At 36.2% G+C, this 26,313-nt stretch overlaps 1 protein-coding gene across 49 annotated transcripts in view; it reads left to right on the forward strand.

The window, feature by feature from the left end:
- The window catches only part of RBFOX1 (RNA binding fox-1 homolog 1), a 907,584-nt gene that overhangs the window by 680,190 nt on the left and 201,081 nt on the right, over positions 1-26,313 (forward strand). The window contains exon 1 of one of the 49 annotated variants that reach the window (XM_054843154.1): positions 4,554-4,687. The exons of the other annotated variants lie outside the window; for them this stretch is intronic. The gene's annotated coding sequence lies outside the window, so the exon portion shown is untranslated. Of the gene's footprint in view, positions 1-4,553; positions 4,688-26,313 lie in introns of those variants that run through there. 49 annotated transcript variants of the gene reach the window in all.

The following is a 26,313-nucleotide window of genomic DNA, read 5'->3' on the forward strand; positions in this document are numbered from 1 at the left end:
TTTTTTTTTTGTGATTGATGTGCTGTATTTCAATTTAGGAACTGTTTTAAGCTTGTGTATGGTATTATCCAAACTCTACAATCCAGAATGCCACATAGCTCCCACATATGCAACAATACAGTTCCAAAAAAAAGCAAAATTAAATGATAGATGGCATGTGTTGTTATACTAATGCCTGAGGCTTTTCAGTATGCTGCAGCAGAGGGTTTCCCCTTTCTAAGTGTTTATTTAAAGTAAAATTAATTTGGTCCATTCATAACTTCTTTATTAACTGAAAAATATATCTAATTGCTTTGCAAGACTTTCATTTCTCTGTATACCTTCTGCTCCCATCTTTCTGTTACCACAGGTTTTGGGGGGTTTTTTTGTGTTCAGTTGTTACAGAGGGTTAATTTTTTGGACCTTTACATTCTAGTTTAAATACATTCATATTGCTTGATTGGAATAATATCCCCATTCTTAACAGAGAAAATTAAAATTTACCATGTTCTTGAAAAAGATGGATAAACCATTTTCTTTCTATTCCTTGCTAAATATGTTCCATACAGCTGTCTTCAGAAATGTACAATTACTGTTAAGTAGTTTTCTGGCTGTGAAATGGTACTCTATAAAAGGATATTTAAGTGTTGTTTTTCTTATTTTTACGAGAATAAAAATACATCCTGACCTTACAACGGATATGTTTATGATTCAACAGTAAATATTATTGAGGAAGGCATTCCTCCTCTTAATTTTAAGTCAGCCTGGTGAAAGCCTTGATTTAGGACAACAGTACAGGATTTTCTGGGTAATGAAGTAGTTGCTGAATGGAGAGACAAAAATTGTTGCAAACTCTTAAATTAGGCAGGGATAAATGATGAACGGACTTCTGCAATTTGAGTAAGTCCATTTGAATGCATGGAGTTGCACCAGTGTAAATTAAATCTCTGTATTCAAGATTACATTCCGGAATACTTAAGGTTTTCCTATTTTCTTCTTATTTATCAGAGGTGTACTCTTGGATGAAGAAGATAAGTTTTATGCTCCATGTATTATTTTCTATTATGCAGGCTAAAATATTACAATTCCTTCTTCAAAGAAAACAATATATCTGAATGAGAACTAATTACCTCTTTTTTTTATTCCAAGTGACAAAAGCTAATATATCACACTTAGCCACTATAAGAACTCCATTTCAGTAAACTAATTAAACTAATCCTATCTGTACTCATTATTCTCAGTTCTGCTAAATATTTTAACAGCATAGATTTATTTCATTACAAAAATTATATCATACTTAAAGAAAACAGTTTGCATAATGGCCTATTTGCATTCCCAAGAGTTTATTTTGGGTTTTTGAATTCAGACTTCAAGTTTCAGTTGAAATAATATTATTTGCCTTATTTAGGGTGGTAATTCTTCTTAATTATTACTAATTATCTAGAATGATGTATAGCTTTAATTAAATGTAGGCGCTTGGCATTCTTGTTAACATATATTAAACAGTGACAGTTCTCCTGTATATAGATAGTATAATGTTAGAAACTTGTGATATTTCCTACGGTTTACAACCTGTAATTTCATAACACAAATGGCTGATTAATTTACCAATCATGAGGGAAAGAAAAGTTGCTTTTTGGTTGTTAGTAATCGTAAAATTAAAAGATCACGTGCTTACTGGACATGTCGTAAGCTACATAATTAAAACGAAAATGTGTACATCACTTTTTCTACTTAAATTATAAAACCAGAATATGTTGAATGCTAAGAATTTACCAGCACTGTTGCTGAGAACCTGTAAAGGAATGATGCATAAGTACCACTTCAGACTAAATTGCTTTCTACTTATAGACTTGTAATGCAATTAAATCAAGAAGCTGTAAGCCTCCCAAATCTCTTAAGTTTAGTTTAGGTATTTGTACTTAAGATACCTGCTGCAGAGCTTTCCAAAATGATAAAACAAAGACAATACGCATAATAAATAATTAGAATGAATTTATAGTATGTGATTCATATGAGCTGTATAGAGGATTCATAATTTTATTGATTTTTGGTAAACCACTTATATCACGGAATTAATGGTGTTCTGATTTTAATACCAGTTTTCATACTATTATCTGGACTTTATTTAATTTCTGTCACTGTTACTAGCTTATCAGAGTGCTGACACTAGAAATCACGAGATTTTTAGGAAATTCACACAGAAAAGGAATTAATTGTGGTTCGTTCTAGCTGAGGATCCTGCATGATTTCTTAAACAATGACAGACAGACAGACAACTGACAGACAATTTGTAAATTGTTTTACCCTAAGTGCTGTGGGTTGCAGTCCCTCAGCTCAACACGTGTCATGAAAGCTATCTCACTATTATGCTTGCTAAGTCCAGTCTGCCAACTTGAATTAATAGAACTGTAATTCATCTTCCAGGTATCAAGCAAGCATCAACATGCACTTTTCAATCGAGCTTTACCCTGCTTTGCACCTTAGTTACTTCTTGAATGCAACAATAAGTAAAATATTACACACAATATTTTCTTAATTTCTTAAAGTAATAATGCATTGCAGTGACAAAGATGTTTAATAAGGGAAAAGTTATTAAAGAGCTTTTCGTCTTCATCATGCTCCTTCAGATTTGAGCTCCATCAATAGTGATTGCAAATTGGTAGCCCTGATGCACGCTCAGTGACCTTGATGTAGGAAGCTTGCTGTTCATGCAGAAGATCCAGGTGACTGGCATCTAAAAAGCTGTTGTAGCATGTAGCAATCTTCTGGTGTGGCAGGACACTCAAAAGCTTGAATGGTTCTGGAAACCAAACTATGGACCTTTGTGTGGGTATTCTGGTCTGGTCAGACTTGGGAGCTTGCTAATGTGTATGAAAAAGCCCGTGTTCCCACTCAAGTTGTACATGTTTGGAAAATGCCTCTGAAAACTTACCAAAATTGTCCCATGATTTTAAGGGTTTACCAGGTGTTCTCGATGTTTCTATGAGTTTGTCTTGTTCATGCAAGCTGCTGAGCAATGCTGTGAGAAGTAGAGTTGAGTCTACTTCTGTTGAAATCAGAGCAGAATGGAAGGTACACAGAACTGGCTAAAAATGAGGCTGTAGATGTTGGAGCAAAAAATACGTAAGGAGACTTGGAGCTGGTAAGTGCTCAGAAGATCCGTGAAAAATGTAGCTTTCATGAAGGTCTGGAATCTCGGTTTTGGTGGATTTTGAGTACTCTGTTTTGCTAAAGTGTCTAGTAAGTAAGATTTAAATAAATAAAACACTAAAAGAAACCGCCAAAACTATGAATGGCAGATGGTGTATGATATGTAAGGGGTTGGGAGAATCTCAGCCTTGTCATCATTATCAACACAAGACGTAAGCAGAGAGAAAGGGACTTTCTACTGTGAAATATTGGGTATTTGTCTCCTGAGTAACTTTATTTACTATTTTATTTACTTTTGTATTATGGAACCACATTAGTTATCATTATCAGTAAAATAAATTCCAAACTTCAGTTGCTAGATACAATAATACCTAATAAAATTAGTTGTACTCTTCAAAGTGTGCTGTGCCTGAGTAAAATATGAAGTGCGTATGTAGCTTCAGTATGCTTGCCTAGCTTTTGGCAGTCAGCTGTGTATTTTACTTGACAGATGTAATTACTTAAATTTTTCATAGATCTGCGTATTTGATAAGTCATCAATGAGATGATGTAGTACCTTTAGGTGGCAAGTTTATCTGATAAACTTAAATTTCAAATTCCAGTGTTACAATTTCTCAAAGTACTTTGTACATACATATGCATTTATGTCTATTTGTACAGAAGCTATCTGTATAATTTTTACATTAAGAAATACCTGTGTGTTTATGTAGTGTAAGGTACATGTAATTTATGGTTATAGAATTGTTTTACACTAAGCTTGTTCAATGATTCTCTCTTTTTATTTCTATTTGTGTTAATTTTTGAGTGCTGACCTGTTAAATATGCCTGTAAACAAAGAGTTGTTTTGGAAATAGAAAAAAAATAAGATTTTTATTTCAGGCACATCTTATGTATTTAATAATAAGCCTTTTCTTATCCTCTTTTGCAGTTTACAGTAACTTGCATACTTATAGTATTTACATTAATTGGCATGTAAGGAATACCAGTTAAACAGACTCATACGTATCCTTCCTGAATAATGCAGTAAGCTAAGTGTGTTTGAAATTTAATGTGGTTTCATATTGGTAAATGAGATGTATTTGGGGATCATGTTGCTCATATATTAGCTATGTTTAATGATAAATTTATGATAAATACCTCATTGGTCAAAAGATCCACAGGTAATGTAAGTATTTTATGGAACTGCCAGAAACTTAAACCTGTTTAGGTGATGAAAATCACTTTGAATTTTTGGAAAGGGTTGGTAGACCACAAACTTCATGTCTTCAGTTCTAGTAGTATAGTATTTTGACAAGGAACAACATTTCATACATCTGAAGACCAGATCTTTTACGTTTGTAAGTCATTACAGCTCAACTGAAGTTACTCCTCTTGAGGACCTGACCTCAAGTGCTAAATATACCAATTCTGTCTTTTGCTAGGCAAAGAAGATGATGACAGTATTTTCCCATGCACTCACAGCAGCAGTTTTATACATTTGATGAACTCACATTCACAAGACATCACCATATCCTGTAGTGTACAGCCAGGTGGACCAGACATAACATAGTCCATAGTGAGTAAATAGTCCTACATTATATTAAGCTATATATCCATTATTTTCTAGAACTGTGATGACTGGTGGTGGGGTGGGGGTATAGTATTAGGAAATCTTCCTGATTTGATTAAATACCTTCTCTTTTTGTCATGTTCTTCTCCTGTCCTACCATATGTTTTGACAATTTCATCCTAAAGTGGCCAACTGACAAAGACACCATTGCTATAATGGATGGGGCTTTGGGCAACGTGGTCTAGTGGAGGGTGTCCCTGCCCATGGCAGGGGGTTGGAACTAGATGGTCTTTGAGGTCCCTTCCAACCCAAACCATTCTATGATTCTATAATGTGCATTGTAGCCTGTTGTAAAATGGCAAAAAGTCCCAAGACTCTATAATTACTGCTGGTCATGATAATAAATAGATATTTAGAAAGAAAATTAGCCAAAGTGAGCAAATAGCTCTCCAGACATAACATATGGGTATGAACAAATGCTTAAAAGAATATACTTAACCTGTTTAAGCATTTTTTACTTACTAGAATCACAGAGCCTGTTATTAAAATGACAGGTATTTATTGCTGTGCTTATTTCTTGTTACTGGCATAATATTTAAAATTCTAAAATTAAAGTATAATACTTAAAATATTGAACACAAAGACTGATCACACTGATAAAACTAATCTGTAGCAAATTTATACATTTAAAAGCTGCTGGCGTTGCATGAACGGGCCATACAGCCTAATTTCAAATCTAGACTATTGCCTAGTGTTTTTGTGCTTGACCCCACATTACCAGTATTCAAGGAATTTTCAGCTAAGGTGTTATTGTTAAATACTGTAATAGCTCCAAATATATCAAAGCTAAGATTATGAATCATGTATCCCAAACTCAAACACACAGCTAGTTCAAAGTCTAATGGTATATACAACACTTATAAGTACACGTAACATCTTCCGTTAACCAGATGGTGCAGTTGGATCGTGACAGGTGGACACAACGCGGAAGAGGTGCAGATAAGAACTAGTAGGATGAGGGGAGTGGAGAACGGATCATATTAGAAGGGAGGTAGGCATGTTTAGTCAAGCAAAGAAAAGGGGTGAGAAGAGGATATTGTTCTTCTCTATCAATACTTTGGAGTAAAGGACAGGGATATGGACAGCATTTTAAGCTTAAAGGCACAAAGATAAATAGGTACATGCTGTCCATAATATTTACGGAGAGAGATAAAAGAATTCTTACATTGTCACATCAGGGAATTTCTGAAACAGGATTCCAGCTTGAGCATGGGCTGGGGGGGGTCAAACAGTTACGAAATTTTAACAGTTTCATCAGTTTATTAACAAAAATTACATCATGTGGCTTCCTAGCCGGTGACTGTACTCACCAGCTCAGGAATTATCTTCAGTTCTGCTTTCTTTCCAAGGCAAGTCAGTGTCACAGATGCTCTGGCATTTTCATCTGCCAAAATCCCTGCAGTTGGTAGGATTAACCTGCTAAATTTGTCCATGAATAATAGGAAATCTGTGTTTTCTCATCCACGTTCAGTAATTCACACGTTACTACTATATTTGGTGATAGTGCTACTTTTCTTAAACCTTGTCTTTTATGCATAGAAACCACAGAAAATTCTTACTTTGAAATTTATGATGTTTGCACGATCAGTTGCTCCCACGGAGAGTCTCTTTGGCTTCATAGAGTCTTCAGGGGCACACCAGTCTGTTCTGTGATGCTGATTGTAAGTTCTGGGGTTCTATATAAATTTAAGTAGCTCATCTTATTATGTGATAAAGGAATTATGGTTTGTGTCAGTATAAAAGAAAATGAAGTGTAGACTGTGTCAAGTTACCTTATTTCAGGGGAAGGTTAATTGGAAATGCAGCTCACACAGTGTGTGATGAAGTGGAAAAAAATAACAGAAGTGACCACAGTCAATGCATGCAGCCCACATGCTTACCATTTTTCCATTTTCTTAAGCATTTATGGACAATTGAACCGACACAGTGTACAGCAAGTGGATAGTTTCCACATCTTTCTGTGCATGTTGTCAAATTCTTATATTTATAAAATTACTAATAGTAAGTGTGGAGAAAGAGAAAAAAATATGTGTTTTGAAACCTATACTAAATGTCAAATGTAGCAACTACACTGCGGTTAAAGACAGTTCTGATGCTTGCGGAACCAACTACTTAAATTTTTCGGTTGTAAAGTCTTACTTGTAATTTACATTTCAAGAACACGTTTTGTGCCAAATTTAATTTCCAAGTTAAAATCTCAGTGAAGGGATGCCTCGATGCTTCTTTTGTCAGTGGAGTTAAATCTTGTACAGCTGTGTGTTTACACTTTTAATGCATGCATCATTAAATTAATACTATTTTAAAGATTAATGACAGCCCAGTACCTGCACTAAAAATTAAACTACTCCGGGCCAAATAGAACTGTTATGGTTCTGTGTACGTAGACATTGTCATTACTGCCATGAGGAATAAATGAGGATAAAATCCCACCTCGCTCTGTGTGATCTTCAGGATTCTGTGGGACCACATCTGATAATATTCCTTCACAGAAGCCTTTTCATGGTTTTAAATAAGGAGAAAGAACTCCAGGACTTAGCCTTGTGTAAATGTATATTCATATCCTTGTGAGGGTGCCTGAAGTTATCTTACATGCCAAATCCTCTTCCAGTTTCATTTTACACGTAGCTGTCTGTATAATTGTTGTTGTTCCAGCTGTATTAGCTTACACCTTCTTATATATTCCCTTCATATTTTTATTGAGAATCATCACCAAACCAAAATGAAAATTGTCCTTTCCTTTTCAGGGTAGGTAGAAGTATTTTTATTCCACCTATTTTATGAGATTGAAACCTTTCATGGCACTCTTAAAAATAATCGTTATATTTTCCTGCCTTGCCTTGTGGAACACTTATTCATGTTAAGCAATCAGCTAAATAAGCATTTTAAACTGTCACCCAAGCTCCTTAATGTACTGACAATGTATACCTTGGCAATTCATATGAATGGGAAGTATTCTATCCGTATTTTCATTATTATATCTAGATATAGGCTTATCGTAGAAGTGTGGTGAGGAGCCATTTGCATGTGTGCATGTTTCGATGTGTATGTAGGCACACAAACCAAAGGTTGGAATACAGGTGAGAGAATATGCAGGAATTAATATTTGCTCTTTTTCTGGCTTTTCGAAATTAAGAAAATGTGCTGGCATTTTGGGTTATTCTGTTGTATCAGCTCATTTCAACCACTTTAAGGTCTTAATGAAAATTAATTTCACTTTTAAAATTAAAAGCCCTACAAATTTCTAAGGATGATATCACAAACTGTGGAACTGTGAAAGAACAGGTAGTAAGGAAGGATTATAAAAAGAAGTGTAGTAGAATTAGTAACAAGCAGTTTGGTCTGTGCTGGGGGTTAGCTTAGCTGAATGTTACACGCTGGTAACAGAAGTGAAGTCGTGAGTGTTTTCCTCGTTTAACGACTCACTGCAGCTGGTTAGTCCAACTACATTCTTTCCGGAGGAGCCACTCTGCCTGTCACCTCCTTTTGGTGTTGCCTTTTCAACTGTTGTGTGTAGGCGTTCCTTTTGCAGAGTATATTTGAATCTCTGAGGCAGTTACAATCTAGTGATAAGTGAAATAATCCATGTTTCTGGATTTTACCGGCATTTAACTGAATACTGTTGGGTTTCCAGATAAATATGTGTAAAATGATTGTTACTTAATTTCTGATCACAACCTTTTGATTAATCTTGACTTTCCCTTGGGCAGTCATGCAGAATTTGTCATGTGGTGCAGCAGCCAAGTAAGCACTTAAGATTGTCATTGTTAAGCTCAGTTAAAAGTATAAATTCAGGTTTTAGTAAATGGCTTTTTAGGTAAATCAGCACGTAATATTATCCTCTGAAATATAATTATTTTTTTAAATATTTTTTTGAGAGATACTTCTATCAGTAAAAAACACTGCTTAGCCCATTCAGTCTTTTTACAACCCATATAAGACACATGGAAGTAGAATAAAGTAACCGCTCACAGCAGAGGAACAAACTGACATTTTAGCCATATAAAGTTGGATCAGATTCCTGGACTAACAGAGGAGTAAGACAAATGCTAAGGTGGTCTAGCGTCTCTTGGGAGCTGGAAAAGAGCATATAACTGCACGTAAAGTGGTCAGCGTAATGCATGCTACAGAAAGATCAAGTTTGATACCGTACAACAGATGACAAATCTTGGATGCTTTTATAGTATAACTGTAATGTATATTATAACTTAATTTTTAAACTGATTTATGATATTTAGTTGCGATTGAAAAGTAAGGATGTGAGAGAGGATTAAAGAGAATCCCCCAAAAATGCGCAATTAATTCCAAAGCCATTGGAACTCCATTAAGACATAACAGAGTGAAAGTTCTGAATGAAGGATTATATTCCAGGATTGCAAAATGACAGTGCCTCTTTTCATACCTAGTTAATTCAGCATTATTGTGTAAGAAGAAATCAGATGTGTATTTTCTGAGCACTTTGTTGTCTGACAGGCTGAATTAAAGATTTGCTATCAAATAAATAAATTATAATTTCCATTACCTAAAAAAAAAAAAGAGTAGCATTTTGCAGTCAGTGGTGCTGTCCATTTAACTTTGGACAAGCCTCTTGCTGCTGCACCCTCTAGTTTTTTGAAATTTCTGAGACTGTAGAGACCAAAGCGACAGTGGAAAATTTGTTTTATAGTGTGGTGCCTAAAACCATTGGCACATTTTCCTGAAGTCATTCACTTACACTTAGGGAAATTTTGCAGTGTTAACACAAGTCTAGCAGGTATGCGTAATATGGTCGCTATGTCTTAGAATATCAAGCTGAATTAAACAGTGGTACACATTGCTGACTGCATGGAAGATACGTACGGACCAGTTGAAATTAACATCAGATTGTCATGTAATGTTTTTCCAGTTAATTCTGAAGGATTATTTTAGTTTTTATTTCCTGGTATTAATATTTTAATCTAATGCACCTTTCACCTCCAACCACAGCTTTTTTGAAATCCAAATGAAATCCATAATTTCAGTTTTTCTGATAAAACTAAGAACTGAATTTAAAAAGTATTAGCTATAAATTCTTATGCTGTAATAAATTGTGCCCAATTAACGAACCAAATATTAGAGAACTCAAGAATGGCACTACAGTTCTAATTACTTCTGTAATTCTTTTAAATTTGGTGCAAAATAAATTATTACTTAGAAGAATCTTAGAGCAGAGAAAACGTACAGAGAAAATACAGTGTGGGTAAATGTTATGCTGCTTTCCCTGAAGTATTCAGGTGACCTTATTCTGTAACAACATGAAAAAATGAAGTTGGGGATAAGAAGGTCATTCAGACATCAAGCAAAAATCAGTCTTTGTCCTTTGCCATAGAGATTTCCAAGAATATATCAGCTACTCTGGATAGGAGTTCCACAACTGATTTGATGTGTATGATACATAGATAAAATCATAGTAGATTTTCATTCCTGGAGATATAATTAGTTACATAGAATCGTTTATGTTGGAAAAGACCTGTAAGATCATCAAGTCCAACTGTTACCCTAGCACTGCCAAGTCCACCACTGAACCATGTCCCTAAGTGCCACATCTGCATGTCTTTTAATAGAATCAAAAAGTCACCTTCCTTACATAGTAAGATGATCATCAAGGCCATTTTTGCAAAGCACACACTTTAAAGTATGATTTTTGTCAACAAAATCTATTGTGTTATTAATAGGGATTTTCACATATACATATACTTGTTGGAATATTACAAAAATACAAAAGATACAAAATGAAGCTATTTATTGATCAGACCTGATTTTTTTTTTCCCTTGAGTCCGTGCCCTATCTGTAAAGCAGAAGTGCTGACTGCCGCACACTGCTGATTGCAGATTTTTTTGACAGCAAAGACCTGACTCTTCCCTAATCCATGTAGCTGCATTGTACGAATTACAAAGCTTATGTGACAGACCTGTTCTGTATTCCAAGAACTGCAACATACCTGTCATCAGATAGAAGCAAGAATGCACAAGTCATCACTTTACTTGGGAAGCAGAACAGATGATTGAAATTATTTCTTACTACTAACTAATTCCCCTTTTAGTAGAGATAAGCTGCTTTGTTCAGCTGTAAATGAAACATTAGGGTATTAGCTGTCAAGCCAGAAGTATTGGAGAAGCTAAGATTTTATCAGCAGTAGTAACATTTTGGGCAATAAATTGTTTTGTTGGGCAGAATACTAATCTCCAGAGGTACAAAGAAACAAAGCTCATTAAGGTAAATGCTTAAAGCACACACAAAAAAAGCAAAGACAAAGGCTTATTACCTTTGTTTTGGGGATAGATAAAACATTTGCACTTTTTCATCTGTGTGTAGCATTGAAGAATTATGTGGTACTGTTATTAAAAAGATGCATTTGTAGACTTGTAGAATGCTGTCTGAATACATCCCAGGGACAAAGGCATTTCTGAAATATCAGCAGAGAGCTGTAGTAAGTGATGGCTTTTTGGAAATTGTTTTGTTTCCCTCTGGGTAAAATTAGGTATCTGCACACTGTCCTGTACTTAGCATTCATCAGATTAATAGACTAGCATTATTAAATGAATGTTTGAAGTAGAGAAGAATAAATGTCTGAGTTGTACTAAATATATTTTTACCAGTATATATACCTAAATTAAATTCATAAGGGTTTGTAGTGGAAGGCAGTAAGATGATGGGAAGAGAGGAACTGTGTTGCTGTTAGGGACTGCGGCTAGGGAAAACATGTTTGGAATGTGATGAAGGAATTACAGCTCTGTATACCAAGGAGGGACAGAAACTTGCTATCAGAAACAATTAAATAAGGAAGTAAGTAAAATAGGTCGAAGGAATCTCTGTGTGTGCGTACAGCCTGCAAGTAGCCAGAGGCAGATACTGTTTTCCATCATTACTTGTTTGAAGTAGCATTTTAGAAAAATGTAAAATAGAAGTAAGTTTAACACATAATGCAAAGAACAAAAACCTACAGCTGAAAAATTGCACAGAAGGTTCTGTTAATAGCTGACACAAATGTCTTCAGAATTTTCTCTGTGCAGCATCTAGAATTTCAAAACACTAAGAGAGAGACGGCTTTGCAGTCTATCCTGTAATCTACAAGAGAGTCAAAAAAAGAGGTGTTTTAGAAAGAATCAATTGAAAACGAATTGAAGTAGAGGGCAGTTGACCGAAGCATGGCTTTCGGTAGATAGGAAACCACAGACAGCTTTTGGGGTGGAATCCTACACAGATAAACACAACAAAAAGTACTGAAGTCTGCTAGTTGTATTTTAACAAAGATGCAGTGTTGCTTAAATGCTGCTGTTAGTCACTGGATCATTGTTCAATGATGGACGGATCTCTTCTGATCTGCAACTTTGTTTTCATTCTGTATGAAACAGAGATTTTAATATTGGCCCACCAGTATAATCTGCTTGCTTTTATACGAGTAAGTACAGTAATAGTCAGCTTTTCTGTTATTGTCTAATACTGAAATTAAGTTGTCATTTCTTCATTTGGGGTAATTGTGCTCATCTGAGGGGCAAAGTATTAAGGTTTGGTGAAGGAGGATTCAGTGATGCCTTATTTTACCATCTTAGGTTATGTTGTTAGCTATAAAGAATATTATTTTATGCAAGTGCTATATATGCGCCCCCCAGCTGTAAAAGATCTTAAACTTGATTTTAAAATTCAGATTTAATCTGAAGAATTCAGATTTTAAGAATAGAAATCTGCTGCATGCTGGCGTGTTCATTGTTCAGTCCTAGTTTTGCCGTAGTAACCTGAAACAGCAGGAACCTTTAGGTCATTGTTTTACTCCAAGTACTGCATGGAATCAAACGCAGCGTAGCTTTATTTTGGCACTTACTGAAGGGCTGCTTTCTAATCTGCAAATAGTGCCAAGTCAGAATTCTTGTACAATTGCTGAAGTTGCATAGGAACGTGAGAAGTCCAGATGTAAATTATCAGGAGACCAAAGGATTTCTGGCTTTTAGTCTGAGCTTTACTCTGCTTTCCTTATCTTTGGAGGAATCTCTTTTCTTAGACATGTCACCAGTTGGATGCCAGATTTTAGACCCAGAGGCTTTGTTTTAAGAGATGATGCACGCTTCTGAAAACCCAATCAATCTGTAGAAATTTGTTATCTTTGAAAATGTTGATTTCAACTTATCCTTTTTTTCTTCTTTATTTGTAAAATAGCATTATTACAGGGAATGTACTACATAAAAGTAGCATATTATTGCTGGTTTTATTAAAATAAGATTGGAGTCTTTTGCATTGTGGACTCCTCCCTGGGGAGGAGTCAGTTATACATGAGCTAAATTTCGTCTCATTAACAGAAAAAAATTTCCCCAATTTTTCAATTATCGTTATCGACAAATGAACAAGAGCTTGACTATAATCTTCTAAAATGCATGGACTGGCTTTTAAGTGCCATAGGCTGTAACACCACACTGTGAATTTGTTGAAGCTGAGCAAGTCCAAAGTGTTAATGGAATAGCAACTGGAAGATTCATTCACATTAGGGATCAAATCTAGTCATTTATATTAGTTGAGCAAGCTGATGTTTCTTTATTCTATAAATCATCTTGCTAAGCAGCTTGTTTTCGGAGTTATACATCAGTATTGAAAAGGCGTATCGTGAAGATGAGTTAGTAGAGCTATTGTTAAGAAGCCAGTAAATCACAAGTTAATTACTTGAAGTAATTTAGTTAATTTAAGTATTTAGGATTTCAGTTATTGTTATATTTTGATGTTTTATATTTAAAAAAAGCTAACAAATACGTATACATGAATAGGTATATGGTTCCTTTACTCTTAGGCGAAGCGATCGTGTACACTGAACAGAAGCCTTGAGCTTCTGAAGCCAGGTGGATATAGGCAGGATGACAAGGCAGATGTGCAGACATCTAGAATGTATTTGAGAATTTCCTCACTGCCTACCAGTGAGATGGAAACTGTTTCTGTGAGCATAGGCTGTGGAAACCATAGGTTGCAATGGCTCCTGGTTTTGAAGTTACTAAGCTGATTTAATTCTTGACATGACATTATGAAAGCCAGTGTAGTACACCTGCACTGGGCTACAAGACTTGTCCTTTACTTTCATGTCAACCGGAGAACAGAAATACCAAGTCTATATGAAATCCATACATTAAGAAGATTCCCTCCTGGATTCCTTCATATTAAACAATATTTCTAGAGTCACAGAACACTTTTTTGAATGTGTTTAAAAGACAGTAGTAGAAATTTGCTATGTCCTAGATTCATCCTGTGCGTTGCTGACATTGTAGTCATTGTATCCAGGATGCTTTTAGGGCTATAGCAGTTCAAGAGTACTTGGATGAAGACAAAAGTGTATAGGAAGTGGACATTAGCAGCGTATGAAGTATACATTTCAACCTGGACCATAGACATGTTTCTGATTCTGAAACATAAGGTGAAGGGCTCAAGTCTAATTTTTAACTAGTATTCTAAAGTAATTTTAATCATGCCTTTGTCTTGTTTCAAAGCATAAATTTAGTTTTAAATACACACTTCTTTTGGAATAATGATTGAGAAGTACCAGAATATTCAGAGACCTGGATTGTTTCGCATATTTAAAGGTGGCTTGTTTTTATCTGACATCTGGTTAAGCTTTGGGTATGTAACTGCCATGAATCACCAGGAAATAAAACAAAAAAAATATCAGTTGAAGTATCGTCTTTGTTTTCTACTTTTGGAGCTCATGGAGCAGCTTAAAAGTGGATAGTGCTCTGAAAAAACCCCAAAGTTTTTGTTTGTTGTTAAAGTGGAGGAGGAGAGTTTTATGTGAATATCAAGTTCCAGAATCTGTGAATTTTGACAGCAAATATATGGGGTATGGTTTGATGATCCAGGAAGTCTGGCTTTTAGGATTTTTTAGTACTGCATCAGAAGTGCCATGCTAACAGGGTACAAGGTGCTGATGTGATAGAAACTTCGACAGGCTCGCTTTGTACTGCCAGGTGTAACCCAAATCAGGCATTCTCTTACTGTGTCAGTCTAACTTTATGCAAGATCAGGTATTTCTGTCTTCTCCCAGGTTTCAAAAAGCCAGCACAAACTCTCCTCTGAACCATGTGTCCTAGTTTATTGGGTAGAAATATGACTATACCTAATTTGCTCAGATTTGTACTGCAGGTAGTCCAACGATGTGCAGATCTGGTAGCAGTGATAGGAGGATTGTAACAGCCTGTGAGAGAGTCGGGAAACCTCTGAGGATGCATGCTTTTGCCAGCATTTTAAACTGGTACGAGCTAGCACCTCTGCAATAAAAGAAGCAGCAGTGCCTCAGCCAGCTTCCTTTGCAGTACCCTCTTCCCCGGGCTGGGGGCTGGCAGCATAGCGGTCTCACAGAGGGTTAGCTCAGGGACTGCCTTCCTGAAATACAGCTCCACTGGCTGAACCTGGTCCAGCAGACTATGGCATTAAATGCCAGTGATGTTACTCTGTAATGTTACTATAAAATGCCAGTAATGTTGGTACTTTCGTGAAGTGATGCACAGAGAACATGAAAAAATAACGTCCGCTTAGTCAAGCTCTAACATGTGGTTAAAGTAAGATACATATTTTGGACCTTTGTGAAATGAGATTCAGAAACTTAAGAAGCCAAATGTATCTTCATATACATCTTTACTGGCAAGTATCTTAAATTTGTTGATTTCTGGAACTGTACTGATTTTTGACATTGGGAATTAGTAAACTAAAACTAATGTGAGTACAGTGCAGAATTTGGCACTTGAGTATGCTGGAAAGGGTTGCAGTACGAGGCTAGGATTTTCTGTTCAATACATTGGTGCAGTTCTCTCTTGAGCAGTGAGAAAGGGAGAGATAAACGTTGGTAAAATTATACGCCTAACCTGTCAGAAAACTCCTTGAAGTGATAGAAACTTTTCTAATCTCTGTACAAAATAGTCAGTGAATACCTTACACTGTGTTTCATAAAATTGCTTACTGCAGTATTTACTGATAAAACGTTGAGTGTTTTGTACCCACTCACCTCCATATTTTCATTTGTATAATGTTTCTTTTTGATGTCAACCCTTTGCCTTAACTGCTTGAGTTTATATCTCAAGGCAGCAGTGATAACTGAAGGAAACAGTAATGATACTTAGCTGAGAAACCATACTTTGGTTGCTGCTGGGGCCAGGTATTGCAGATTGTTCGTGGATCTTGCAGTTGTGATGCTCTATGGTGTCATCCGCTGGCATACTTTCAGTGCCAAACTTAAAAGGAGTTTTTCAAGTCCACTGTAGTTCTCTCTGTTTCTTACGCATTTGCATCCTTTGCGTAATTTTCATTTCAATGAAAACCTCATCATCTTTCCTATGTCAGTGGTTTTTTCACTTGTACTTTAGAGACCTAACTTTGCTAGCCAGGAAAAAGAATAACAGAGGGGTAGTACTGAAAAAACTGCGGTGGTGTTCTGTTCATATGGCTTCTGGATAAATCCTCAAATTACTGTATTGAAGATGCTTGAAATTTTACAGTCTTTGCTGACAGAAAAACTAGGAGAATCTATCAGCAGTGCACAGTGGATGGGCCACATTCCTCAAATAATCCAGTCAATTAAAAATTGATTTTTGTTCTAGGCAGCATGGTGGTAATGTAGTGGCGAGACAGTGTATGCATTACCAACAGAGCTCACATCAGTTAAGTGATATTTAGGTGATCTTCTGTCATGGGAGAAAGCAGTGCAGTTGATGATCTTTGCTACTGAAGAAGCTAAATTGAAGTGTCAGATACCAGAATTGCATTTTATTTCTAATATGTTGGCCTGCCAGCCTGGGAGAAGCTATGTGAAGTCTGTGAATACAAAGGGACAAAAGTGCTAAATCTAGCAGAAACTGAATGGTTTGGGGAAGATTAAACTATAACATGGCTTTTAGAGCCTTCAAGTAAATGCATTTAAAGAAATTGAATCTTGAACTCCAGTTGCTGGACCTTTCGTCTACTACCTTTCTTCCTTTGTGCTGGCAGCGGGTCTAAAGTAAACAAAAGATATGCATGATGTAAATTGCACCAATCTTGTTTTAGAAAAAGAAAAAGAGGTTATAATGCCACTGAAAATTTAGAAAAAAACTTTTCTTAAGGTGGTTGAACTGAGAACAAAAAAAAGCCTAAAACTCTTCTTTGAAAAATTCTTTTACCTCAGGTTTGCAAGATGCTGAGTTACAGAATGTAGAGGTATCTTTTTCTAATATCAGAAACGTGGAGGTGTGCAGTCATGCAGATCGGACCGCATCCTTACTGTGAGCCTGCGCACTGCTTATTTTGGAGAGACAAACAGTACCAGCTCACAAATCTGAAATTAGTCTGGTCTTGTCTTGATTCATTAAAGCATCTAATGTCAACGATAGCTTTGCAAACTTTCCAGCAGAAGAGAAAACTTGTGAAAAGGTTTCTCTGAGGTTCGTAGTAATGACAGGATGCTGAAGTCACATCTGCTTTTGGTTATGAGAGATCACAGTCAAACACCACGACACTAAAGGTGTAACTTAGATTATTTTTTATTATTATTTTAACAGGATGCAGGTTTTTCCTTCATTTTCTGTCAAAAGTAGTTGTAGGATGTCCTGGTGCATCTGTGCTTCACCTGAAAGGTGGTGGCATTTAAGTGGTGGACGAAGTGATACATGTTTACCCGTTGTCAGACCTCTCAAAGGTTTTGTGAGGTGCAGTTTCTTAATGTCTGTAAAGTGCTTTATAGTGCTCAGGTGAAAGACACTGCAGAAAATGTAAGTGGTCCTGTTGTTTAAAATTTAGATCCTGATTTTAAATGGATAGTGTTATGTCTGTGCTTGCCAGAAAACTCTGTGTCATGGTGATATTTTAGTAGCCCATTGACATACGTCTCGCATCTTAGATTAGCTTTCAGCATACATTATTACCTGTTTGTAAAATGAGTATATCAAAGACGGACTGCAGTGATGAGCAATCGTCTGCAAGGTACTTCAGAACGTGTGGTTGTAAAGTAATCTCATGCTGTATTTCCGAACAAACGGATTTGTTGACAGAAAGATTTGACATCTTGAAGCCAAATTAGAAAGGGGACAGTGCATTTATAAATGTAAGAATCCAAAATTGTTTTCAATAAAAGAGATTGGTGTAGAAAGTGTGAATATTGGTCATTGGTACAATTACTTCTTAACATCATGCTTTGTTTTAACATAATTTGTGATAAGTTGAAAGTCTTCTGTAAAAGATGATCTCACCTGTGTCAGTAGTTTTCTTCATTAATTTACTCCTACACTGTATAAAGAGAAAATAAGTCAAATTACAAATGCTTTTTAAAGGTTATTGTTGGGGTAAAATGCTGCTGGGTTTTAGTGCTTTAGTTGTGTGTGTGGGAAATAAAGAAAAAAAAAAAAAAAGATGTTTCTGGCCTTCAAAACTCTTCAGCATGATTTGAATACAAGTGGCTAACTGTGATAAGTATGTTAGGCTCCCTTCCGTTAATTACAGTATTTCAAACGAGACTAATTTGATAGCCACGGGCTCATATTATGCTAAATACTTCCTATAGTATTACTTTGAGAAGAAGTCCCCTTCCACCCCCACCCCCTCGGATACTTTTTGATAGGACATTATGATTTTAGAAGCTCTGCACCACAGGCAGATAATATCTAATTGCCTACTAGTTCTCTGTTTAGTTAGATCTGCTAATGACTAAATTGAAGAGGTTTTACCAGTCAGTGACAGAGCCAAGTACAAAATGTGGTCAGGTATTTTCTCTAACATGTCTTATAAAACATGTTATTTCATTGTATTTTTTGGTGATGTCAGTTTATTTGATCTGTTGCTGTGAGTGACAGTTAATTTATCGTAAATGCGAAATCTTTTCTTTCCTCCAGATTGTATTAAATGGATGACTTTTTTTATTTGCTGTTCTTTTTTCACTAGAATAGTGCAAAACCAGCTGCCTACTAATCTCAAGACTAAAGCTAGATATTGTAGTTGTTATAATATGGTATTTGATATTACAAAAATACCCATCGATGTTTTGTAAAATACAAGAAATTATCTATTTTCATGTTAACTTCAAGTGCGTGCCTTGTGAATAGTTTAAGAAGTAACTTCATTAGAAGCGTTTATACAAAAAGTAGTAGAGTTGTAGTAACTTTTCTTTTACATTATTATTGTAGTTTTATCCAAATTCCACCAGGTGCTGCCAAAGAACATACAGCCAAAGCAAAGTTTACATCAATGCAGCCGGGAAACCTTTTTCAGAAGCAGGAGCATCTTCCCTACACATTTAAGAGCATCCCTCTTTTCTTTGTAACTAAGCACTAGCAATCAGTTTGATACAGAGTGACATCACTTCTGGGTATCGTGTTCTTCAAAATGCACTCTTTCTTATGACAGAGATAGTCATTAACAGGCTATAGGTGACTAATACGCTGTTTTAACAGGTAGTTAGAGACTTTTGTAAACATTCCCCTAGGTTGCTATTTTGATTTTGGGTGATGGGGTATATTTTTTAGCGAGATGTTCAAATTACTAAAGTTTAGTGTATTTGGTGGTTTGGTTTTGATTTATTTTCATTCCAGTAAGCCAAGTGGCTATAGACACTTTATTCCTACTAACTTTGGTAAAGATGTTTCTTTCCTTTGTTTGCTTTTTGTCTTGCTGAGTCAGGAGTTTTGTATATCACAAGTCAGTTCTGTTTGGGGTTTTGTCTCATTCTGGGAAGAAAATGTGCTTCCAAAAGCCAAGGTTTGCTTGAGGTAATAAGAGCCCCAAACTTGTGACTGCTCACAACAGTGCAGTGCAAAATGCTCAGGCAAACAGCGCTCGTAGCAGCAGGAATCAATTCCGAGAGTTGGCGCAGAGCAGTTTCTATCCTGCCTCCCCGGTGAGTTCAGCCATTGTGCTTATGACATAAAAAGCAATGTGCGTTTTAATTGCTGCACTTATTTTTGAACTGTTGCTCAAGTGTTAGCATGGTTTAAGTCAAAAAGGCTGGATCATGGGCAATGTGGCACCGGGTTGCCAGAAAAGGGGTAATCGGCGTCTGCTAGAGTTGGTGATGCAGAACCCCCTGTGTTAGCTGCGGCGTTGGGCAGGGAACTTTAAGGGATTAGCCTCGTAGCAGGTAACCACGGATCGCTAGAATGGTGGCATTACGGTCTACAAATGCTGTGTTGTTTTCTTTTGTGCTTTATTTAATTAAAGCCTTGAGTTTATTGTCATGCACAAATGTTTTATATTTGAATGTTTATTGAGTGGTGAACAGCAAAAATGAAACAAAAAGATTCTTCGGGGTAGTCTGGCATAATCAGTGTGGATTGCAAAGATAAATGTGGTGAAGGGAAAAGGAAGGAAAAAATCGAAATGTAGCCGTTACTTTGAGCAGAAATATATTCAGAAATGTGACTGTAGCTAAGTCTGCACAAAGAAACTCCTTGTTTGTAAGAAATCCATGGCAGTGACTTCACCTGGCGGTATTTAATTAATTATTTAGTGAGCATTATGTTTGCCTTCCCTTGGGATTTGATCTTCCTTGTTGCGTCTTCCCCCTTCCACCAAAAAGTGTCAACTAATTATTTGAATATAGAATACTTTAATTGCTTTAGATCTCAGGAAACGTTAGCATGTAAGTACTTGGTTTCATTCCGTAACTCTGTGTGTGTAATAGATAGCCCAACATTACTGTAGCTTTCCTGGGTTCCCATTTTCTTGCCATCCCAGTGTACTTGACAGAGAGGGAGGAAAGGAAAAAGAGGAAACATAAATTATCCTACCGATGTGAGATGAGATCAACATTTAAGCTAGTAGGTGTAATACAGATGCTGTGATCAGGTGCTCAGAGCCAAAATGCTCACAGTCCTTGTGCTACTCTAATCAAAGGTACTGCAGATTGAGCAGTTCTCTGATGCAGTCTTATCAGTTTGAGTGTAATGTAAATCCTGTTACAGCAGCTTTGTCCGATCTGCCGGTAGCTTTGTTCTGAACCTTTCAGTAACAGTTCACTGAAGCAGAAAGAGCCCTGCGAATTGATATTATAAACCTGCATGGTTGCTTTATTCATTGTTGAAGCAACAGAATATAACAGAAGTATTTATTTTAGTGGATTGAAGGTACTTTTTTTTTTTTTTTTTTTTTTACTCTATCAGCGTGAGCAGGGGAAAAATGTTCTAAATGCAAAAGAGGAAAAGCTAATACTATAATCATATCCATACCCATTCGGAGCACAATCCCATTGAAAGATAATACAGAATACTATATGTTTAATTTATTTTACACATTCAGAGAGATTGTTAAAATCCCAAAGTGTTGTTATTTCTTGCTGATGTAGAAAAAAAAAAAATCATGTGACACTTATAATCAGGAAGTGATAGTCATGTGAAATAAAAGCTTCTCATAATGCACTTAGTCTTCCCAGACATCTGTATTTTTCTAAGCACCACCTACCTGCTCTCTTTGGGACGCAGATGAGCCTTAGAAATTCGAGATTGTATTGTATTCACTTTTTTGCTGGTGGGCATTCCTTACTGAAGCTCAAGAGCATGAAATTTCTCTTTAGTCTCACTGCTTTGATATGGTATTTGCCTAATAATCAAACAAATTAAAGTGTGGAAAAAAATGATAAAACTGCAATATCTTAAAATTAAGAGGCTGAAATATTAAATTGAGTTTCTCATAATAATGCTGTGGTGCCATGCTGACCCTTATTCTTGAAAATCAGTTTTTAGGTTGTGCGTCAGTAAGAAATATTATGACTTTGGGAATTTGAAAGAACTTTTAAAGTATCACGTAATCTAAAAATTCTGGCTTTATACTTTAGAGATCTTCTGGACAGATTTCACCGACATTTGTGAAATGTGCAGATATGGAAGCCCAACTTTATTTGTAGATGTTTCTATATGCCATCAATGAGTTCTGCTACTTAAGACATGTTTTCTCTCTTGTGTGGGGATAGGAAGATTTACAAAGTTAGTTCCATTACTACTAAAATGTGTTTCAAATGGAAATCTCTCGAAGAGGAAAGTTATTTAAGATAGAATTATTTTTGTACACTGCTCTTAAAATTTCATGTTCAGTTTTTAAAAAACCTCTGATTGGAAAGTTAGGGTAGTGAATAGCTGATTATTTTTAATGTTAAATATTTAAAATGCCTAAGGAAAAAAGGTGTTCTAAACTCTTAATTATGGGAAAAAATAAGCTTGTCACCACCTCATTGAAATTAATAGGTGTAACAATTACTTTTGTGGAGCAGTAATGTATTTAAATTTCATATTTCCTATTTGTCTTTCAATTAATTTCATGTAGTATTCCATGAAAAGACAGACTTTGTTTCAGTTTTATCTGATGACATAAGCAACTCCAGATAACCAGAGGCCAATGCCTATCTTCAAAATAAATAAATAAAAAAAGTTATTTGATGTGCAGTCCTGCACCCAGACCCCCGTTGGGGAATTCTGTTTGTGTTTGCAGCTCCGGAGTTAAGGGTAGAGCTTCTGTAACTCGGGGGGGGAGCAGGACGTGCTACGTGCCAGTCCTGTCTCGGAACCTGCACAGTAAAGTAAGGCTCCAAGCTCTGGAAGAACTAAATTGCCATCAGAGAGAGATGGATGGTTTTCTTCAAATGATGAGAACTGTATGTCCCCACCGCTTCTGTATGTGTAGCGTAAGGTGTTTCCATGGAGCAGCAGAAATCAGAAGAAGTTCAGGTGGATAGAAAACAATGTCTGAGAAGTCTTAGTACGTGACAAAAGATCTGGCTGCCTTATGGGATGAAAAGTGAAAAGATGTTTTGTTTTCTTTTGTTTCTTAAAATTTTTTTGGCTAGGTAGAATAGTAAGAAAGGAAAAGTATTTTTTAATTTCGTGTACTTTAATTTTCGTGTACTAATTTTAGTGTGATGGGAATGCTGCTGACTTTCCATATGTAGCCATTCCTCTCTTTACATATCAAATAGCTGTATGAGCTTTCATAGGAGGAGTATTGTTATTAATCCTTGACAAAGGTCCCAGAGGTTTCAGTGAGGCTCTGAAACAGTAGGCAGCGTAGAGGTAAACTGAGTAACGAACACAGCCAACTGTGAATCTCAAGTGGTTATTAATTGCTTCATTCTCACTTTAAATTCCAGCTAAATAAGTCCAACAGTTGTAAATGCAGTAAAACGTAAAGAGAACTAAATAATTTTGCAGAATACTAACTTTGTGGTATGGAGCTGCAGTACTCATCAATCCAGATGTTTTGTGTATTGACCACAAGACACTCGCATCCCTAGATTATGAAAACAGACCTATTTGTATTAGCAAGATGAATGTTTAACTAATTTAGTAGTCAGGTCTTCTGCTTGTGATCACTGTAAACATTTGCATTGATTAGAAGGAAAAACAAGGCCTGTTTGCAAGGCCAGAAAGTTGATTTGCTTCAAGTTGATTTTTTTGTCTCATTTACGTGTTTTTATTATGATTTTTTTCTTCCAAAATAAATTTTTGGCATTTCTGAAAGGATTGTGGAAAAATAAGGTGTATAGATAGCATTATGTTTTCATATGTATGTATGTCTGTCTGCTGAAGTTTGTGGAATTTCTTGCAGATCTGTTTTTGTATTAAACCTTCACTCTGAAACAATTCCTCCCATTTTGTACTCTATAGAGCTGTAATATTTGTCCAAGGATGAGCTGCATTCAACGTTTTGTTAACTGAAATGGGAAGTGACAGACTGACTAAAAGAAAATCTCCGTGCCAAAGAAACAGATATTACTTCTTTCTCACAGATTACTGTATGCCTGGACACCAAAGACTCTGAGATTGCAGATGCACTAAGGTTTCATATTGATCCATGTTAGACTAATTTGATCAAAAGAGACACTGCTGTAGTATTTGATTGAGATGGTCAAACATTGGGAATATTGTGCAGGAAAAAGAGGGTTTGGAAGAGAGACACATTTGAAAAAAATAATTCAGATTTGTTAGATATATTTTGTTTGCATTGATTTTCACTATGGATGTATATCTTTTGATGGCAGCTATCTTCAAAATAATAGCATAATAGATAATACTCTGCTACATAATTTTGTATTTTTATTACTTTTTACTGATATTTGTACAATAATTTAATCATTGAAGTTGGTCAGTACTTGCACACTCAGCAAACACATTTAGTGCAATATGAGTGGGTTTTGGCCAAATATGAGAAAGCCATAGTTATCATGCAAGAGTGTGAAGTTGAAAAATGTCTGAAGAACTGCAGAGGAGATTCTGCAACATGGGCATGAGAAAGTATAAATTATATTTGAGTCTTGCAGAAGTAGGTCTCAAGCTACAGGGAATGCCCCATCCAACAGAAGACAGCCTTCTCTCTGCTTTTTAGTTCAGGTTTATCAGACTGTGACTTGACAGATCAGAGTCAGCGGTGATTGCGCTGGTTTGAGTCGTCCCTCTCCTTGATGGCTTGCTTCCATGCTGCAAGAAAGGGAGGAGGCAGGGGATTATAAAGTACTAGGAAATGATCACAGTTTCAGATGTTTCTTCATCACCTTTGCTTTGGAAGAACTGGGAGCTGTGAAAAAGCAACACGCGATGGTAATTCAGAGCCCCCTGTGCCCAGGGAGAAGGGATGTCGGGGTGCCTATGTCTGACTGCATCTGCTGTTCCCCAGGCCCTCCACCGTTCTTAGTGGCTGAGAGCAGGAACGATATGAACTAACTAGCATTCGTCTCCCAACTGTCCTTCTGCAACTTGACTGAGGAGGCGTGCCCTGTTCTGCCTTTCCACAGGCATAGCAGGGAGCATGCGTTTTCTGTAAAGAGGCACCACTTCAGGCATGTACAGCCTGCCTAAAGTGAAAGGAGTCCAGCAGGGGTTTTCTTGTCAGTCTTTACTTGTGTAAAGGAAACAGATGATCTGAAAATTATGTTGTCTAAAAGTTTAATAGTAAGAAATGGGAAACCATTAGCTGGCTATCATTCCCTGGCTACTATCCTGATTTTGCTACTGAACTTTGTGTTGCGTGTCTTCTGTCCAGTGGAATAAAGATTTGACCAAAAGCATCCATTTTGTATAAACTGAAAAAAGACTGGTTGTATAGTGACGTCGTATAAGCCTTAGTGAGACGGAAAGGGTAGTTATCACATAGCGTCATTGCATCCTTTGCAGAGCAGTTATTAGTTTTATTTTTGCTTGCAGTTATAGCTCAGGACAGGGAAATGTGGTATATTGCTTTCTTTTCTTTTTTTGTTTTTTTGACTCATGAGAAGCACTCTTGACAAAGCATGCTATTTGTTAGTCTCACTGTCATATTTATATTAAAGACATAACAGGGTCCTACTGCACTGTCAATTGCTTTTCATTACCCTTGTCTTTGCTTGCAAAGGTCATCACCTTGCATGTGAATCAAATTTGGAAAAGAGTATTTTCTTTAGAAGTGGAATTGTAGTCTGAATAGAAAGGCAGTGCTGTTTGAGAAAGTTAATATAACATATTCCTGAGCTTCCTTTTAACTCTTACATAAAGTTAATTCGGCACCTTTGTGTGGGCAGATTGTATTCTTCCCTGTCAGAGTTGCAGTTGCTTTTGTTTTGTTTCACATTTGAATAATACATTTGATTACCATGGCAAACGTTGCAGCGCATGCATGCCTGACTGTAGTGCCTAATTAACTGATGATAACAAGGCAGGATTGCCCTCTTCTCTTTCATAAGCAATCATATACATGACAGTTCTTTTATCTTTCTTCAAAATGGACTTGCTCTCCTGACCCTTAAGCAGCTCCTGTTTTGTGTGTTTACCTCTGATGTCTTTGCAAGACTGTTAATTTTCTGTGGCATATCCTATCTAGTTGTAATTAACACATCGAACAGCGAAAAAATAGTTCTGCTTGCAGATGCCTAATGGAGGAATGCTTTCTTCCAGTAATTATACAGCTTCATTTTACTGATTTGCATTGACCTACAAGGATTTTTTTAATACATTTTTTTAAATTATTTTTGGAGAACATCTGCAGTGGCATAGTCCTATTTAGGTAGGGAAAACAAACTTAAAAAGTAGGTTAATTTGCTTTTATTTACCTAAAGTAAACTTAGAAGCAGTCGGTGGCAAGTTTGGTAAAGGTTTGCATTTAGCAAAGTTAAATTGGAGGTAAACAGTGCTGTCGTCTTGCATGTATTTAATCCTGAAGTCGAAGGCCTGTTCTTATAATTAGAAACTTCAAGAAGCACTTGACCTATTTTAAGGAAGCATTAAAGTCACATGTATATAGAGCAAATATTTTCCAGCATTGTATCTTAAAAAACCCTGAACTTACATTTCAAATAAATGAGACTAGCATTTCTATTTATCGTTTTATAGCTAGGCTGAGATTAAAGCCATAATGAATACAAGTTCAAAGAGAGGAAGGTATAAGAGAAAAGGTTGGTACTTAGAGCAATAAAAACAGGGGCAAAAAGAACAGCTTTTCTGAAGGACTCAGGCTGGAATAATAATGATAGAATTGTCTAAATCGATATATCTCTTGTCAGCCTCACGTCTGATGTTTGAATCAGTCAGGCCTTTTCTGCAAGAGCTTTCCTCGGGAATATTGAATTATTTATTATTTGTATCTTTTTTCCTTCCCTTTCTGATGATTTTTT

This window comes from Grus americana, chromosome 15, assembly GCF_028858705.1.
Source record: "Grus americana isolate bGruAme1 chromosome 15, bGruAme1.mat, whole genome shotgun sequence".
Lineage (NCBI taxonomy): Eukaryota > Metazoa > Chordata > Aves > Gruiformes > Gruidae > Grus > Grus americana.